The sequence below is a fragment of the Nycticebus coucang genome, chromosome X (assembly GCF_027406575.1).
Source record: "Nycticebus coucang isolate mNycCou1 chromosome X, mNycCou1.pri, whole genome shotgun sequence".
In the NCBI taxonomy this organism is placed as follows: domain Eukaryota; kingdom Metazoa; phylum Chordata; class Mammalia; order Primates; family Lorisidae; genus Nycticebus; species Nycticebus coucang.
The window spans coordinates 86,528,619-86,546,500 of NC_069804.1; the positions used below are offsets into that span (position 1 = coordinate 86,528,619).

The 17,882-nt window shown below is 39.0% G+C and overlaps 1 pseudogene across 1 annotated transcript in view; it reads left to right on the forward strand.

Moving 5' to 3' along the window:
* The first annotated feature begins 3,697 nt into the window (after positions 1-3,697).
* Positions 3,698-17,882, forward strand: part of LOC128576887 (heat shock protein HSP 90-beta-like) — an 83,645-nt pseudogene continuing 69,460 nt past the window's right edge. Inside the window, exon 1 of the transcript XR_008377497.1 lies at positions 3,698-3,769. The product of XR_008377497.1 is annotated as a heat shock protein HSP 90-beta-like (transcript). The remainder of the gene's footprint in view (positions 3,770-17,882) is intronic.

The window sequence follows — 17,882 nt, forward strand, 5'->3', positions numbered from 1 at the left end:
AATACTGTGGCTCTTTTAAAATGAATGAGACTGAGCTGATATAAGGACAGAATCAGTTTGCACTAACTGGGAGATGCCCCCAGTCTATGACCCTTACTCGGAGCTCTGCCACCCAGCACTACACCACCCACCTAGAAATAGAAAGGTCAGGCCTCAGAGACTCATGCTGAAGCACTGGAAGTAAGCTTCATGAGGCTGTGTGGAAATGGCCAGAGACACAAGCTCCAGCTCACTTGAGCAAACAATGGTGAATGGGTGTCAAGCTCCATTTCCAGGGTCCTGTGGATCTGATCTTATCCTCCCAGTTTTAGTTACCAATAGGCCTCTGGAATGCTTACTTGGGGTACCCAATTAGGTTATTTCTCAACAACTATTTAGGGACAACCTAACAATCCAACTTAAAAATATAATATAAAAATAAACTGATAATTTACCTGAGGAGGAACCAGCAGAAGAAGATAAGCAACATGAATAATCAGAGTAGATCAACCTCTACCATCCACAGAGAAACTGTTGAAATGACAGAAATAGAATTCAGCATAAATGAATGGAATTGAGGGAAAGATGGAAAAAGAAATCCAAAAAGAAGTCCAAAAATTGTTTCAAGAAATTAATGAAATTAAAGGAAAACTCACCAAGGATCTGGACATAATTAGGAAGGATATAGTAGAACTTAAGGAATTGAAATAGGCATTCAAGGAGATACAAAACACAGAAGAGAACATCAGCAATTACAGGGGTCCTCAAACTTTTTAAACAGGGGGCCAGTTCACTGTCCCTCAGACCGTTAGAGGGCTGGACTATAGTTAAAAAAAAAAAAAAAAAACTATGAACAAATTCCTATGCACACTGCACATACCTTATTTTGAAGTAAAAAAAAAAAATACAAACACAGTGCCTCATGTGGCCCACGGGCCACAGTTTGAGGACCCCTGTAGAACATGGAGAAGAAATAATTTCAGAAATTAAAGGCAAAACTTTTGAACTAACTCAATCATTCAAAGAGGTAGAAGCTCCTAAAAGCACAGAAGTTCTACTTCAAGACATCATGGTGGAGAATTTCCCAAGCATTGCAAGAGACCCAGAAACACAGGTACTAGATAGTTTCATAAACCCAGCAAGACTCAATTCAAACAAAGCATCTCCTAGACACATTGTAACTAATTTGACCAAAGTAAAAATGAAAGAGAAAATACTGCAAGCAGCCAAGTGTAAGCAATTCTTACCTACAAGTACAAAAATATCAGGGTGACAGCAGACTTTTCAGCTGAAAATTTTCAAGCCAGAAGAGGATGGTCATCTGTCTTAAACCTTCTTAAACAAAATAATTTTAACCTAAGATTCTGTATCCTGCTAAACTAAGTTTCATATTCAGCAAAGAAAGGAAAACTACAGACCTTTATCATTAATGAGTATTGCTTCAAAAATATTAAATCACATCATTGCAAACAGAATACAGCTACATATTAAAAAATTATATCTCATAAACAGGTGGACTTTATGCTAGGGATGCAAGGTTGGTCCAAACATATGTAAATTCGTAAATGTAATTAACCACATAAATAGAAGTAAAAACAAATACCATATGATCCCCTCAATAGATGCAGAAAAATATTTGACAAAATTCGGCATCCATTTCTAACAAGAACACTTAGAAAAATAGGCATAGATGGGCCATGGCTTAAACTGGTAGAGGACATCTAAACAAACCCACAGCCAATATCATATTGAATGGAGTAAAACAGAAAGCATTTCCACTTATAACTGGAAACAGACATGGATTCCCACTAATGCAGCCACTATTCAATGTAGTACTGGATGTTCTAGGCAATGCAATTGGGCAAGAGAGGGATATCAAGGGTATTCAAATGGAAACAGAAGAGGTCAAACTCTCTTTGTGGATGATATGATCTTCTACTTGTAAAACCCCAGGGTCTCAACCACAAAGCTCCAGGAATTGATCAAGACACAATATCCTTCACAGTACCTTCAAAGAAAATGAATACCTAGGAATATACCTCAAAAAGGATGTTAAGGATCTTTATAAAGAAAACTATGGGGCGGTGCCTGTGGCTCAAGGAGTAGGGCGCCGGTCCCATATGCCAGAGGTGGCGGGTTCAAACCCAGCCCTGGCCAAAAAAAAAAAAGTGTTAAAAAAGAAAACGATGAAACCTTGAGAGAAGAAATGGCAGAAGATGTTAACAAATGGAAAAATATGCCATGCTCCTGTCTGGGAAGAATGAACATTTTTAAAATGCTCATAGTACTCAAAATGAATATATAAATTTAATGCAATCCTCATCAAAGCACAAATGTCCTACTTTGAAGAATTTGAAGAAATCATACTTCATTTTATAGGGAACAGAAAAAAGCCCTGACTATCTCATGCAATTTTAAGAACTAAACACAAATCTAGATAAATTAATTACCAGAAATTAGGTACTCTTTCAAGGATACAGTGTTTAAAGCAGCATGTTACTGTCACACAATTATAGATATGTAACTATGGAATAGTATAGAGAACCTAGAGAAGCGAAAACCTGGAGATAAACCCAGGCATGTATTACCATCTGATATTTGATAAATTAAACAAAATCATACACTGGGGAAAGGAACCCCTATTTAATAAGCAGTGCTAGGAGAACTGGTTAGTCACATTAAGAAGACTGAAACTGGACCTGACCCTCTCACTACTGGCAAAAACTGACTCTCACTGAATAAAAGATTTAAGACACGAAACAATAAAAATCCTAGAAAAAAGTGTGGGAATATCTCTTGACAAAATTGGCTTGGGAAAAGATTTCATGAAGAAGATACCCTTTGGAAATGCATCAACACTAAGAGTAAAAATAGGACATGATCAAACTAAAAAGATTTTGCATACCTAAGGCTACAACAGCTAAAGCAAACAGACATCCTTCAGAATGGGAAAATACATTTGCATGCTATAAATCTGACAAATGTGGAATGTAAAGGTCTTAGCAAAATAACTAAGAAAATGCTATGAAAGCTATGTTAAATAGTGTGATGAAAATGTGTCAAACGATTTATGAACAAAGTGTATGGTGCCCCATGATCATATTAATGTACACAGCTATGATTTAATAAAAATAAAAAAATAAAAAAAACAAAGGGCTGATAACTGGAATCTACAGAGAACTCAAATTAATCAACAAGAAAAGAGTAAACAATCACATTTTTAAATGGGCAAGACGGGGCAGAGCAAGATGGCAGACTAGAAGGATATCTTCGCTGGCCTCTCCTAGCACAGCATGAGAATAAAAGAGAATTCAACCATATCTGGCATGGGGAACTTACCAGGAGCCATCACTGTGGAAGCACAGTGAGGAAGTGCTGGACTGCAGGAGATAGCAGGAGACCTGGAACTGTGGAGGATTGATACAATAGGCAAGTGCCTGGGAGCTGGTGGGGACTGGACGCCCCACCCCACCCCCCACAGAGGTCTGGGGAGGGAAGGAAGCCTTTTTGAAGTTTTCTGATTTGGAGGGAAGTTGTGCATTGATTGGAAATCCTGGAAGAGTGGGCAGTCTTAAACAGAATATAGCAACCAAGTTTGAATATTAGGTGGACTGGATTTGACATTGGCTTGGTTTGCTGGCAGGACGCTCATACTGGGAAGCTCCCAGCTGCCATTGTGGGAAGGTCTGTGGATAGGTCTGTCAGAGGGGCCTAAAGCATGTTGACTGTCCCACCTGCGGAGATTGGGCTTCCACTCTTGGGAAAAGCTGACAGACTCCCGTACCTCAAGGTAATTCTGTTCAGGAGGCACAGTAAGACTTTCCTCCAAAAAATTCTAGAGAGAGTTAAGACCCCAAATGGGTGGGAGCTAAATGCTGAGAAAACAAGCAGGTGCTCACTGAGGGCGACTAAGTCAGGAACACAGGACCTGTACTCAGAAACTAGAGAGTAGTTTATATTTGTGTTATTGTTCTCTTCCACGAAAACAAGCAGGTGCTCACTGAGGGCAACTAAGTCAGGAACACAGGACCTGTACTCAGAAACTAGAGAGTAGTTTATATTCGTGTTATTGTTCTCTTCCACCTTATGTATGTGTGTGTGTGTGTTTGTGTATATGTATAATTTTCTTTTTTTTTTTTTTGGCCGGGGCTGGGTTTGAACCCACCACCTCCGGCATATGGGACCGGCGCCCTACTCCTTGAGCCACAGGCGCCGCCCATGTATAATTTTCTTTAGTACTTTTTTCTTTCTTTTCTTTTCTTTTCGTTGTTGTTGTGGTTGTTGTTGTTCTTGGCTATTTTAGCTTTTTTTGTTTTTGTTTTTGCTGATTTGTTTGGCTGGTTCTATTCTTTTTTTCTTTTTATTCTTAGGGATTCATTGAGGGTACAAAGAACCATGTTACATTGACTGCATTTGTTAGGTAAAGTGACTATTATATTTGTGTCCCTTCCGCAAAGGTGTGTCACACATCAGGACCACCCATCCCCCTCCCTACTTCCCTCTTTCTGCTCTCCCATTCCCTGACTGCTCACCATGTAGTACTAGGTCTTTAATCGTTGTCATATCAGAATTGAAGACATAGGATTCTTGCTTCTCCATTCTTGTGATGCTTTACTAAGAATAATGTGTTCCACTTCCATCCAGGTTAATACAAAAGATGTTAATGTGAAATCTCCATATTTTTGATGGCTAAATAGTATTCCATGGTGTACATATACCACACTTAATAATCCATTCCTAGGTTGATGGGCATTTAAGCTGTTTCCACATTTTGGTGATTGTAAATTGAGCTGTGATAAACAATCTAGTGCAAGTGTCCTTATGGCAAAAGGATTTTTTCTTCTTCTGTGTAGTAGCCCAGTAATGGGATTTGAGAACTAAATGGGAAGTATAGTTTGAGTTCTATGAGGTTTCTTCATATGAAGAAATACATAGAAAGATTGTATTTCTTTGCAGTTCCAACAGCAGTGTAAAAGTGTTCCATTTTTTCCACATCCACGCCAGCCTCTGCAGTTTTGAGATTTTGTGATGTGGGCCATTGTCACTAGGGTTGGATGATATCTCAGAGTGATTTTGATTTCTGTTTCTTTAATAGTGATGATCAGCATTTTTTTTTTTTTTTTGCAGTTTCTGGCCGGGGCTGGGTTTGAACCTGCCACCTCCGGTATATGGGGCCAGCGCCCTACTCCTTTGAACCACCGCCCATGATGATCAGCCTTTTTTCATATGTTTGTTAGCCATTTGTCTGTCTTCTTTACAGAAGGTTCTATCCATGTCTCTTGTCTAGTGATATAAGGGATTGTTGGCTCTTTTTATGTTGATTAATTTGAGTTCTCTGTAGATCCTAGTTGTCAAGCTTTTATCTAATTCAAAATATGCAAATATTGTTTCCCATTGTGTAGGTTGTCTATTTGCTTTGGTTGTTGTCTCCTTAGGTATACAGAAGCTTTTCAGTTTAATTAAGTCCCATTTGTGTATTTTTGTTGTTGCAATTGCCATGGAAGTCTTCTTCATAAAGACTTTCCCCAGGTCAACATCTTCTAGTGTTTTCCTATGCTTTATTTGAGAATTTTTACCATTTAGTGCCTTAAGTTTAGGTCTTTTATCCATCTTGAATCAATTCTTTTGTGAGTGGAGAAACGTGCAGGTCCAGTTTCAGTCTTTTACATTTGGAAATCCAGTTCTCCCAGCACCATTTATTGAATAGAGATTCTTTCCCCCAGCGTACGTTCTTGTTTGGTATATCAAAGCCATCTTATCCTGGCTGTAAGATGTTAGTTTCACTTTGTGGGGAGGTGGGTAGAGTGAGGGGCTTTGAAAGGATCACACCTGTGGTGCATCTTACAAGGGTATATGTGAGGCTTGGGAAATGTGGAATGTAAATGTCTTAGCAAAGTAACTAAGAAAATGCCAGGAGGGCTATGTCAACTAATGTGATGAAAATGTGTCAAATGGTCTATGAACCAAGTGTATGGTGCCCCATGATCATATTGATGTACACAGCTATGATTTAATAAAAAAAAAAGATGTTAGTTTCATCTCTTGTTATTCTATTCGGTTCCAGATGTCTATGTTTTTATTTTTGTTCCCATACCATCCTGTTTTAATCACTCTGGCATTGTAGTACAGCCTAAAGTCTGGTAGGCTGATGACCCTGGCTTTGTTTCTATTACTAAGAAGTGCCTTAGCTATGCAGTATTTTTTCTGATTCCATACAAAACGCAGAATCATTTTTTCCAAGTCTTAAAATAGGATGTTGGTATTTTAATAAGGATGGTGTTCAGTAGGTAGATTGCTCTGGGAAGTATAGACATTTAAACAATGTTGATTCTTCACAGCCATGAGCATAGTATATTCTTCCATTTGTTAAAGTCCTCTGCCGTTTCCTTTCTTAGGGCTTTATAATTTTCTTTATAGAGGTTCTTCACCTCTTTTGTTAGTTATATTCCTAAGTATTTCATTTTCTTTGGGGCTATGGTGAAGGGAGTTGTGTCCTTAATTAACCTCTTATCTTGGCTGTGGTTGTTGTATACAAAGGCAACTGACTTGTGGACATTGATTTTTTATATCCTGACAAAATACTGCATTTTTTGATTACTTCCAAGAGTCTTGTGGTTGAACCTTTAGGGTTCTTTAAGTATAAGATCATATCATCAGCAAAGAGGTAGAGTTTTGCCTCATTTTCTCCCATTTGGATTCCCTTTATTTTCTTGTCTTGCCTAATTGTATTGGCTAGAACATCCAGCACTATGTTGAATAGTAATGGTGACAGAGGACAACCTTGTCTGGTTCCAGTTCTAAGAGGAAAAGCTCTCAGTTTTACTCCATTTAGTAAAATATTAGTTGTGGGTTTGTCTTAGATAGCTTTGATCAGTTTAAGAAATGTGCCACGTATGCCTATACTCTTCAGTGTTCTAATTAGAAAAGGATGCTGGATTTTATCAAATGCTTTTTCTGAAGCTATTGAGAGGATCATATGGTCTTTGTTTTTGCTTCTGTTGATACAGTGAATAACATTTATGGACTTGCATATGTTAAACCAGCCTTGCATCCCTGAGATGAAACCTACTTGATCATATTGTATGACTTTTATATGCATTAATCATGATATATGTTTTTTTTTGTATGACTCATAAGCCATCTTATGGAACTAGAAAAAGAAGAACAATCTGAGTCTAAACCCAACAGAAGAAAATAAATATTCAAAATTAAATCAGAGATTAATGAAATTGAAAACAAAAGAATCATTCAGAAAATTAATGAAACAAGGAGTTGGTTTTTTGAAAAAATAAATAAAATAGATAAACCTTTGGCCAGACTAACTAGAAATAAAAAAGTAAAATCTCTAGTAACCTCAATCAGAAATGATAAAGGAGAAATAATAACTGATGCCACAGAGATACAAGAGATTATCTCTGAATAATACCAGAAACTTTTTGCCTAGATATTTGACAATGTGAAGGAAATGGATCAATATTTGGAATCACACCCTCTCCCTAGACTTAGCCCAGATGAACTAGATCTCCTGAACAGACCAATTTCAAGCACTTAAATCAAAGAAACAATAAAAAAATCTTCTAACAAAAAATTGCCCTGGTCTGGATGGCTTCACACCAGAATTCTATCAAACCTTCAAAGAAGAGCTTATTCCTATCCTGAAGAAATTATTCCAAAAAATTGAGGAGGAAGGAATCTTCCCCAACACATTCTATGAAGCAAACATAACCCTGATACCAAAACCAGGAAAAGACCCAACTAAAAAGGAGAATTTCAGACCAATTTCACTAACGAGTATAGATTCAAAAATTCTCAACAAAATCCTAGCCAATAGATTACAGCTTATCATCAAAAAAGTCATACACTGGGTGGCATCTGTGGCTCAAAGGGGTAGGGCATGGGCCCCATATGCCAGAGGTGGTGGGTTCAAACCCAGCCCTGGCCAAAAACTGTTTCTGGTATTATTCAGAGATAATCTCTTGTATCTCTGTGGATCATGATGTATGATCAAGTAGGTTTCATCCTAGCATGTGATTTTTTTAATCCAATCAACCATCCCATTTCTCTTGAGTGGGGAATTGAAGCCAGTAACATTTATTGAGATAATTGATAAGTGTTATGAGTTCTATTCATCTTATTTTGTGAGAGTCCATTGCTTAGTTTTATCTTTTTATTGTAGAAGCTAGGTTTTGTCCTTTAATTTCTAGATGTTTGGTTTTCTGGTTTTCCATTGTGATGGTCAGTGTGTAGAATAAGTCTAAATGTTTCCAGTAGAGCTAGTCTTGTTGTGGCAACCTCCCTCAATGTTTGCATATCAGTAAAAGATTTTATTTCTCCATCAGTTTTAAAGATTACCTTAACAGGATATAGAATTCTGGGCTGAAAATTGTTTTGTTTAAGTAGATTATAGATGGATAACCATTGTCTTCCGGCCTGAAAACTTTCATTTGAAAAGATTGCAGTCACCATGACAGATTTGGCTCTGTAGGTCAATTGGTGCTTACTCCTGGCAGCTTGCAGCATCTTCTCTTTTGTCTTGATTTTGGATAGATTCATGACAATGTATCTTGGAGAAGCTAGATTTGAGTTGAGATGACTTGGGTTCAGATATCCCTCTGAAAGGAGTTCATCAGAATCTTTGGTGATATTTGGGAAATTTTCATTTATGGTATCCTGTAGTAGGGTTTCCATGCCTCCAGGACATTCTTTTTCTCCTTCTGTGATACCTACAATTCATATATTTGAATGTTTCAAGAAGTCCCATAATTCTGTCAGTCAATGTTCTGCTTTCTCTCTCTTTGTTTTTCTGTCTCTTTAACTGCCTGAGTTAGCTCAAGAGCTTTATCCTCTACTTCTGAGATTCTTCTGCATGGTATAGTCTGTTATTGATACTGTCTTCTGCATCTTTAAGCTCCTTGATTGTCTGCTTCAATTCCTTCAGCTCTGCTGTATCCTTTCTATATTCTTTTTTTTTTTTTTTTTTTTTTTTTTTTTGAGACAGAGTCTCACTTTATCGCCCTTTGTAGAGTACCATGGCGTCACGGTTCACAGCAACCTCCAACTGCTGGGTTTAGGTGATTCTCTTGCCTCAGCCTCCCCAGTAGCTAGGAATTCAGTCACCTGCCACAATGCCTGGCTATTTTTTGTTGCATTTTTGCTGGGGCCAGATTCAAACCTGCCACCCTCAGTATATGGGGTTGGCGCCCTACCCAATGAGCGATAGGCACTGCCTCTATATTCTTCATATTGTTCATCTCTCACTTTCTTCTGTTTTGGGATTTTCTTTTGGTTATTTTCCACTTTCTCAGCCATTTTCTTCACTGTTATTATATTTTAAGTTCCCATCCTGTCATTTGTAACATTTATCTATAGGTGAAATATTCTGCAGTAGCTACCTCATGATTTTTTGAGGAGGAGGGGTTGTCCTGGTCTGGTTTTTCATATTTCCAGTATTTTTCTGTTGTTTCTTCCTCATGAGTATTTTCTGTTTGTCTATTTCCTTGTCCTACTTTTTGCTTTCACTGCCTCTTTCTCTAAGTTACTGTGCCTCTGACCTAAGTTCCTGAAGTGTCCTTTTGGTAAAGGACCAAAAGGATAAGAAGTGTGAAGAACAAGAAGGAATAAAAGATTTTTTTTAAATGAGAGAGAAAGTAGAATGGAAAGGGGGTCAGTAAAAGGGAAGGTTGACACAAAGGAGGAGGAACGGAGAGACACAGGAGTAATGGTGGTGTGCAAGATGGTACTGTAACCCACACCCAAAAAACCTAAATCCTGAGGGGGCTGGATTGGGTGGATCCCTTGTCATCTGCAGCTCTTTGCATGCTTGAACTGAAACAGGACCCCACCTCCACCAAATAGAGAAGAAAACCAAAACAAACAAACAAGAAACCTAAGTGATAAAACTAGGGGAAAAAGAAACAAATGTTGGGGACAGAAAAACTAGAAAAAATGTAGATTTTATTTGTTAAAAAGGCAACAATGAAAATATATATTTGCACGAAAAACATGAAGAAAAATAAAAAAGAAAAAAATTGAAATTTAGAAAAAAACCAACAAACTAACAATAACAACAACTTCAACAACAAAAAAAAAAAGAAAAAGAAAGAAAAAAGAAAAAAAACTATGTATCTATATCTTGCTGAATATCGCCTGGGCCTCAGGTGATCTTCTGCGATATGAGATGCTAATCCCAATACAATTGTTTAAGATGGAGCCTGGAAGCCTTGGCTGACTTCTTTGCCCTCCAACCCCACATGGTTGGGAGCCTGAATCTCTCCTTAGCCTGCTTATTATACACACTTGGACCTTTCCAAATGATGTCGCTTGGCTTAGCAGTGGCTATCCCAGGAAATGGTGTGTTGTTCAGATCTCTCCAAAGTGGCTACCTGCTTGTCAGGCACACTGGAGCAGCCTTGCTCTACTACAGTGAAGGCCAAGCCTTCAAGGCAGCTCTCCCACAATGGCTGCACACAGCCTGCAACCAGACAATGAAACCTCCGTTCTGCCCCAGTGGCTCTGTCCTGGCCTCTGGGTGCTTTTCTAAATCACTCACTCACTCTCCCAATGTCTTCCATAACCAGCCTAACTCTAGGACCCTGAGGGCCAAGCCTTCAAGGCAGCTCTTTCACAATGGCTGCGTGCAGCCTGTGGCCAAAAGATGAAACCTCTGCTCTACCCCATCATATCAGTCCTGTTCTCTAGGTTCTGTTCAAAGTCACTTGCTCTCTCAACAAGGTCTCCAAAGATTACTCAACCAAGAGCCCATGTCCAAAAACCTTCATGGGGAAGGCCTTCCTTGTTTGACACTCTCACCTCTATTGTATCTGCTGCTGCCTGCAGCCCAGCCGCTACAGCAGTTAGTCTCACATCAAACACAAACACTTGCCCCTTCTCCATTTCGTCCTCTGGTCCCCAAACCTCCCACTGCTTCCCTGTGCCCACAAAGGGATGTTTCTGGGAAAAGCCCACAATCCTGGGGTGTCTGTAGACTTCTTTCCCCTATCTCACTGTGCCTGTTTTACAAAAGCTGTTTCTTGTCTTCCATCTTGCTCCACCACCACTCCCCCACCCCCCACGTTGGTTCTATTTTAATTTCCATTTTTACTTTCATCAAGAGCAAGGTTGCTTGTTTTTTGGGGAGGTTATGTTATTTCAGCCTCATTTATTGTCTACATTGCACTTCTTTCCTTTCTTTTTTGATAGAGTCTTTTCTAATTTTCCCATCTTTCCCACATTAATCACTCATACAACAGCTAGGATATTGCCCCCATTTTTTTCCTTCCCTTATTTTTTCCTTTTTCTCCTCTCTCCTTTATTTGATACAACTGTATTTTAATTTTCTTTATCTATTTTTTTTTTTTTTTACTCTTTTCTCTGACTGCTGGGGTATCACAACATTACTTTGGCTAGGAGGTCATGGTAGTGATCTTTCTCAAGGAGGCCAAGAGATTATGATCTAGGGATTCCTTCTGCCTTTCACTTTGGGAAGACAGTATTGGAAAGCCCACATTGCTGAATTTTTCTTTTTCCTTTTTATTTATTTTTCCTTTCTTTCTTGTTTTTTGTTCTTTCTCTTTTCTTTGCCTTCCTGTATTGGCAGAGTCAGGAGCTGCCTTGCTCAGCCTGGTAGGAGCTCCGGATTTCAAGGAACCAACCTAGCCCAGACCCCTAAAATTCTTTTTTTTTTATTACAGCTTTTGGCCGGGGCTGAGTTTGAACCTGCCACCTCCAGCATATGGGGCTGGCGCTCTACCCCTTTGAGCCACAGGCACCCTCCAGAGCCCTAAAATTCTTAAGCTACAGGCATGGCCTTAGCACCATACTGGACATAACTATTTCCATTGTCACTCTCATTCTCTCTTCCTGTCCTCCTTCTCTCCTGTTTTTCAATTCTTTTCCTTAATTTCCCTTCCATTTTTGCTTTTTTCTTTTTATCTCTTTTTCTTTATTTTTTTCTTCTTTATTTCTTTTCCTCTTCTTTCTCCCTGCTTGCTCTGCACTTTTCTCTTCCTTTTGACCTTGTACCATGAGGCCACATCAACACCTATGCTCTGAGACAAAGTAATTTATAGCAAGGGAGGAAGTAAGAAGGAAAAATCAGGGCAATCGAATGAACCAGAAGAAAACACACATGAAGAGGAATAAACAGAAAAATTCTGGAAACATGAAAAAACAAAACAGAGCCACTCCTCCCAGGGACAATGAGGCACCTGCTTCAGAGGAATCCACCTATATGAAATTATTGACAGACTTTCTGAAAACTCCTATATGGACTTGACAGAAAGGGAATTTAAAATATGCATGATGAAGACAATAAGGAAATGGATGAGAAGGTGGAAAAACACAACCTAACAATGGATGAGAGACTTGAAGAATATAGAAAGGTTATGGCAGAGCTTAAGGAAATGAAGGAAACGATAAAGGAATGTAAAAGTGTGGGAAAAAGTATCAAAAATAAATTAGACCATAGCGAATAAAGTGTCTCAGAGTGAGAGGGTAAAGTTTTTGAGTTAACCCAGGTAGTTAAAGAGGTAGAAAAAGAGAAAGAGAAAGCAGAGAAGTTGCTCAGAGATCTGCAGGACTTCCCAAAGCATTCAAACATATGAATAATAAGGACACCCAGAGGGGGAAGTAAATCATCTCAAAGGAGTGGAAGCCCTACTGGTGACTATCATAAATGAAAACTTCCCATGTTTCACTAAAGATTATGACATACTCCTTTTAGAGGGATATTGAACCCTAGATTGTCTCAATTCAAACTGAATTCTCCAAGATACATTGTGATGAACCTGTCCAGTCAAGACAAAAGAGAAAATATTGTAAGCATCCAGGAACAAGTGCCAACTGAAACTTTACAAGCCAGAAGAGAATGGTTATCCACCTTTAATCTTAAACAAAACAATTTTTTGTTTGTTTGTTTGAGACAGAGCCTCAAGCTGTTGTCCCTGGGTAGAGTGCTGTGTCACCACAGCTCACAGCAAACTCCAACTCCTGGGCTTAAGTGATTCTCCTGCCTCCATCTCCAAAGTAGTTGGGAGGTGCCTGTCACAACACCCAGCTATTTTTTGGTTGCAGCTATCATTGTTGTGGGGTGGGCCGGGGCTGGATTCAAACCCACCAGCTCTGGTGTATGTGGCTGGCACCTTAGCTGCTTGAGCCACAGGTGCCAAGCCATCAAAACAATTTTGTTTTTTTGTTGTTGTTCTTGTTTTTTTTGCATGTATAATATGCATTTTATTTCATTTTTTTATTAAATCATAGCTGTGAACAATAATGTGATCATGGGGCACTATACACTGGTTTATAGACCGTTTGACACATTTTCATCACACTGGTTAACATAGCCTTCCTGGCATTTTCTTAGTTATTGTGTTAAGACATTTATATTCTACATTTACTAAGTTTCACATGTACCTTTGTAAGATGCACCGCAGGTGTAATCCCACCAATCACCCTCCCTCCGCCCATCCTTCCCTCTCCATTCCCTCCCTCCCCCCTTCCCCATATTCTTAGGTTATAACTGGGTTATAGCTTTCATATGAAAGCCATAAATTAGTTTCATAGTAGGGCTGAGTACATTGGATACTTTTTCTTCTGTTCTTGAGATACTTTACTAAGAAGAATATGTTCCAGCTCCATCCAGGTAAACATGAAAGAGGTAAATTCTCCATCTTTCTTTAAGGCTGCATAATATTCCATGGTGTAATTATACTACAGTTTATTAATTCATTTGTGGATCGATGGGCACTTGGGATTTTTCCATGACTTAGCAATTATGAATTGGGCTGCAATGAACATTCTGGTACAAATGCCTTTGAAATAATGTGATTTTTGGTCTTCTGGGTGTATACCTAGTAGAGGAATTATAGGATGGAATGAGAGATCTATTTTTAGATCTCTAAGTGTTCTCCAAACATCTTTCCAAAAGGGATGTATTAGTTTGCATTCCCACCAGCAGTGTAGAAGTGTTCCCTTTTGTCCACATTCACGCCAATATCTCTGGTCTTGGGATATTGCAGGAGAGCAGCCTTAACAGCCTCACCTGGTCAGCATTGACATAGAAATAACTAAAAGCAAAAGATAATGGATAATCAAAGAGTCCCTGTAGGACTCAGCTGAGGTGTTGAAAAGACTGTAAGGTTTTACAAGGGTTGCATTAGTAAAAATATTAGAAACATTTGGAGTGGAGGAAAATGTTGGAAGCTGAGTCAGAGTTAGGAGAGTTTCAGAGTCAACTAGGGAAATGAGGAACTCTGCAAGGCTTAGCTGAATAGAGGTATCTGGAGGGGTATAGAGGGTGAAATGATGCCCTGAGAGGATAACTGGAAGAGGGCTGGGGCTGGAGAATAAGAAGAACAAAGAAGGGAGGAAGCAAAGAGAGAGAGAGGGAGCAAAGGACAGAGAAGATAAAAGCCAAAGATGACAACGAAGGCTGAGGCACAGGCAACCAGGGAGAAGAAGGTGAAAGAAGAGGAGGAAGAATAGAAAAAGGTAGAGGCAAAGGAAGAGAAAAGATATGGAATCTTGTCAATCATTGTGATATTTGCTTGAAAAAATGCCATAAACACAGCCTACTCCACTACATCTAGAACTGATTTGCACTTGTGTATGTTCATGCGTGCACACACACACAGAGAAACACACTTTTTGTTGTTGTTGTTGTTGAGGCAGACTTCTACCCTGTGCCCTTAGCAGAGTGTCGTGGTGTTGTAGCTCCCTGCAACCTCAGACTCTGGCTGTGGATATCCTGCTGCCTCAGCCTCCGAGGCCGCTGGGATTACAGACACTCGCCACTGCGCCTAGCTGGGTTTTTCCATTTTATTCATGAGTTGAGGTCTCACTCTTGCTCAGAAAAGCCTCGAACTCCTGAGCTCAAGCAATCCTCCCGCCTCAGCCTCCCACAGTGCTGGTATTACAGGCGTGAGCTACCGCACCCGGCAGAAATACACATTTGTTATAGGTTAACCTGACAGGTTGATACAAAATATTGGGACTTAAAGAGAAGTGGCTGGCACCTTGGCTGTTACTTCTGCCCTTGAAAAAAGTCCCCATCACTCCCTCCCTCCCTTGACCCTTCTCCTGCTCCAGTTATAGTGTATTTCTTGAGTCCTTCAAGGGTTCTGGCCTGTCCTCCTCCTGTTCGGCATCACTGTTCCCTCTGGATATAAAGCAGGGCAATATTGAGAAAGGCAATTCTGGAGACCCCATGAAAAGACATGCAAACCCAAACTGGACATTTCTTCAGCAAACAGTCAGGGATAGGTGTACAATTTCACTGACAGGTGGGCAGGGAGTGTACCCTATACCTCAGGAAAGAGCTTGTACCCCTAACCCCCACTTTCTCTTCTATATAGCTTAACAGCCTCACTCTTCACAATCAGAAATGAATCACCAAATTTGGTCCTTTCTCTTGGGAGGTCAGGATATAAGAACTACCATGAGCATGGTGACAGGAGATCAATCCTGTTTTCTTTTAATTGAAAATGGGAAAGATATAGACATAGTCAGTGTGGGGCAGTGACAGCATCATTTAAGTGAAGACCTATGAGGCACAATTCCACTATTCCTTTAAAATCCTGACCCAAATGTCTCCTATAGGTCTCTGTGTTTCAAAGTTGTTGTCATCCATGATAGTCTACCCCTCTCCTGAAAACCTTCAATTGTCTCTAAAACAGGAACTGGGGGAACATCCATGTGACTTTAGTGCATTGTGTGTGCATTCATGAAAGACAGTTTGGTCCTCCAGGCTATACTTTAACCCTTTGATTATAGTCCCCAGGAAGTGATCAAGACACTGTCTTGCAGACCCAGTGAGTGGAGGAAATGATTAATCTGTTCCAAGAGTGGAGCCCCTGGGAGGTCTTCTGTTCCACAGCTTGTAGAATTGGAGAAACACACAGGGGCATGATTGATATCATCTTGAAATAAAACAAGCCCCTCCCTTGGCACCTGGAAGGAACTTTATTAACCAGTTTTACATCATTACTTTGCCATGAAGTTGCCTATTAATTGAGAAACAACCTCTGCTCTGGATTAAGAAAGCAACAGTAGGCATCATTACAGAAAATCTTAGTGTATGAGTGGAGCTCATAACTGCAGGACTATCTCTGTTTAGGACATAAGGAGTAGGTTGTTAGAAAAAACTCTCTTGCAGTATCCTTTGACAGAGGGCTTTGATAGTACACTATGGAGAAATCCAGGAAAAGAAATTTCACATGATTCAGGGACAAAGCATATTAATATGAGAGAAACATTCAACATATTTAGGGAAATAATGAACTGTGTAGATCTAAGGTAATCAAACCAATATCACCTCTCTTACAATTAAGTTTTGAATACATTTCACTTGGCCCTGAGTTTCATAAGAGGCCCCCTACTCCTCAAGAGAGCTGCTTTTAGTATACTCTTTGACCTACAAGGGAAAAAATATCCTTGACAAATACCCAATAATTTTCATTCACAAAGAAAAGTACAATGAATAAGAAAAATGCAAAAACGTGCAGACCACATTCTACACTGAAATAAAATGGTAAAACAATAGCATGGCAATTTTAACAACTTAGATACTATGGAAACATTTAAAACTACAGAAGTAGAAATCCCTTCTGTATAACATCACTGACGATAAAACCACTCCCTGTGACATATGTAATGAAGATAAAATTCTTTAAATAAACCAATGAGAAAAATATGCATGTGTGCTCACATGCATTTGTGCACACATACACACTCAAAAGATGTTTCCACACAAATTACCAAATATTTTTTTTCTATCTCAGAAATTAAACAGGGTGAATATAATAAATAGTGAGGTACCAATGTGCAAGTAACAATTGTATTTTCAAGAAATGTTTCATGATGTAATGAAAGGGAAATCTCTCAATTTTGTGTTGTCCTGGGGTGAAGTGGTTTGAGGGAGTTCTCACTTCACTTGGATCACAAAATTATTCATATGTAAATATACATGAATTATCTATGTAAAATTTTAAGAAACCTAGTGCCCCCTTGCTTAAAATTATCTCATTGGGCTAGTGGAAATGTGTCCATAGTCTCAGAAATGAGTGGACATGATGGAACCTAAGGGGTCCAGTGCTAAATCAATGTAACTAAATGAGGGAAATGGGCATCAAATAAGAAGTACAGATAGTCAGAGGTACAAGGATGGAAGATTTATGACATTACCATGCTGGAAAAATCTTCCCCCAAGTCTAACTTTAAGAAGTAAGAAATAGAGAATGAAACAATAGGCCCTTATGCAGAGCTGGAAATTGTGAGGTAAGAGTGTTTTCACTGTCCTAAAGATACTTGCCAAGGCCTGACCTTGTTCTTCAGGGTCTCTCACAGACAGGCCTGCATAAGCAGGACAAAAGGGAGCTAATTATAATGTGTGCTCTGCTTCTTTATGAAGCGGACCTGCAAGCATTGGAGCTTGAGGAATCAAGCTCTATTTTTGAACTGCTTGAGGATATATGGAGTGGATAAATGTGCCAGATTCCATATTAATCATTGTTATCAATAGTCCAATTATAATCAATAATAAATAGGAATTGATAACTTTTTAAAAAGAAAAGCATTATGCCAAGATAGTTTCCCTGGTCATGTCTATGAAACATTTAAGAAAGAAATGATACCAATTTTCCACAGTAACTTCCAGAAAGTGGAAGCAGATAAAATACTTTCTAAGTCATTATATGTGGCCAATTTTACCCAAGTACAAAAACCTCTGTCACCCTGATACCAGAACCAAAGACAAAACAAAAAGAGAAAATTATAGGCCAAGATCTCTAATGAACATAGATGCAGAAATCTTCAACAAAATACAACCAAAATGAATTCAACAACACAGTAAAAAGATTATTTATCATGAGCAAGTGGGAATCATCCCAGGAATTCAAAGATATTTTAAC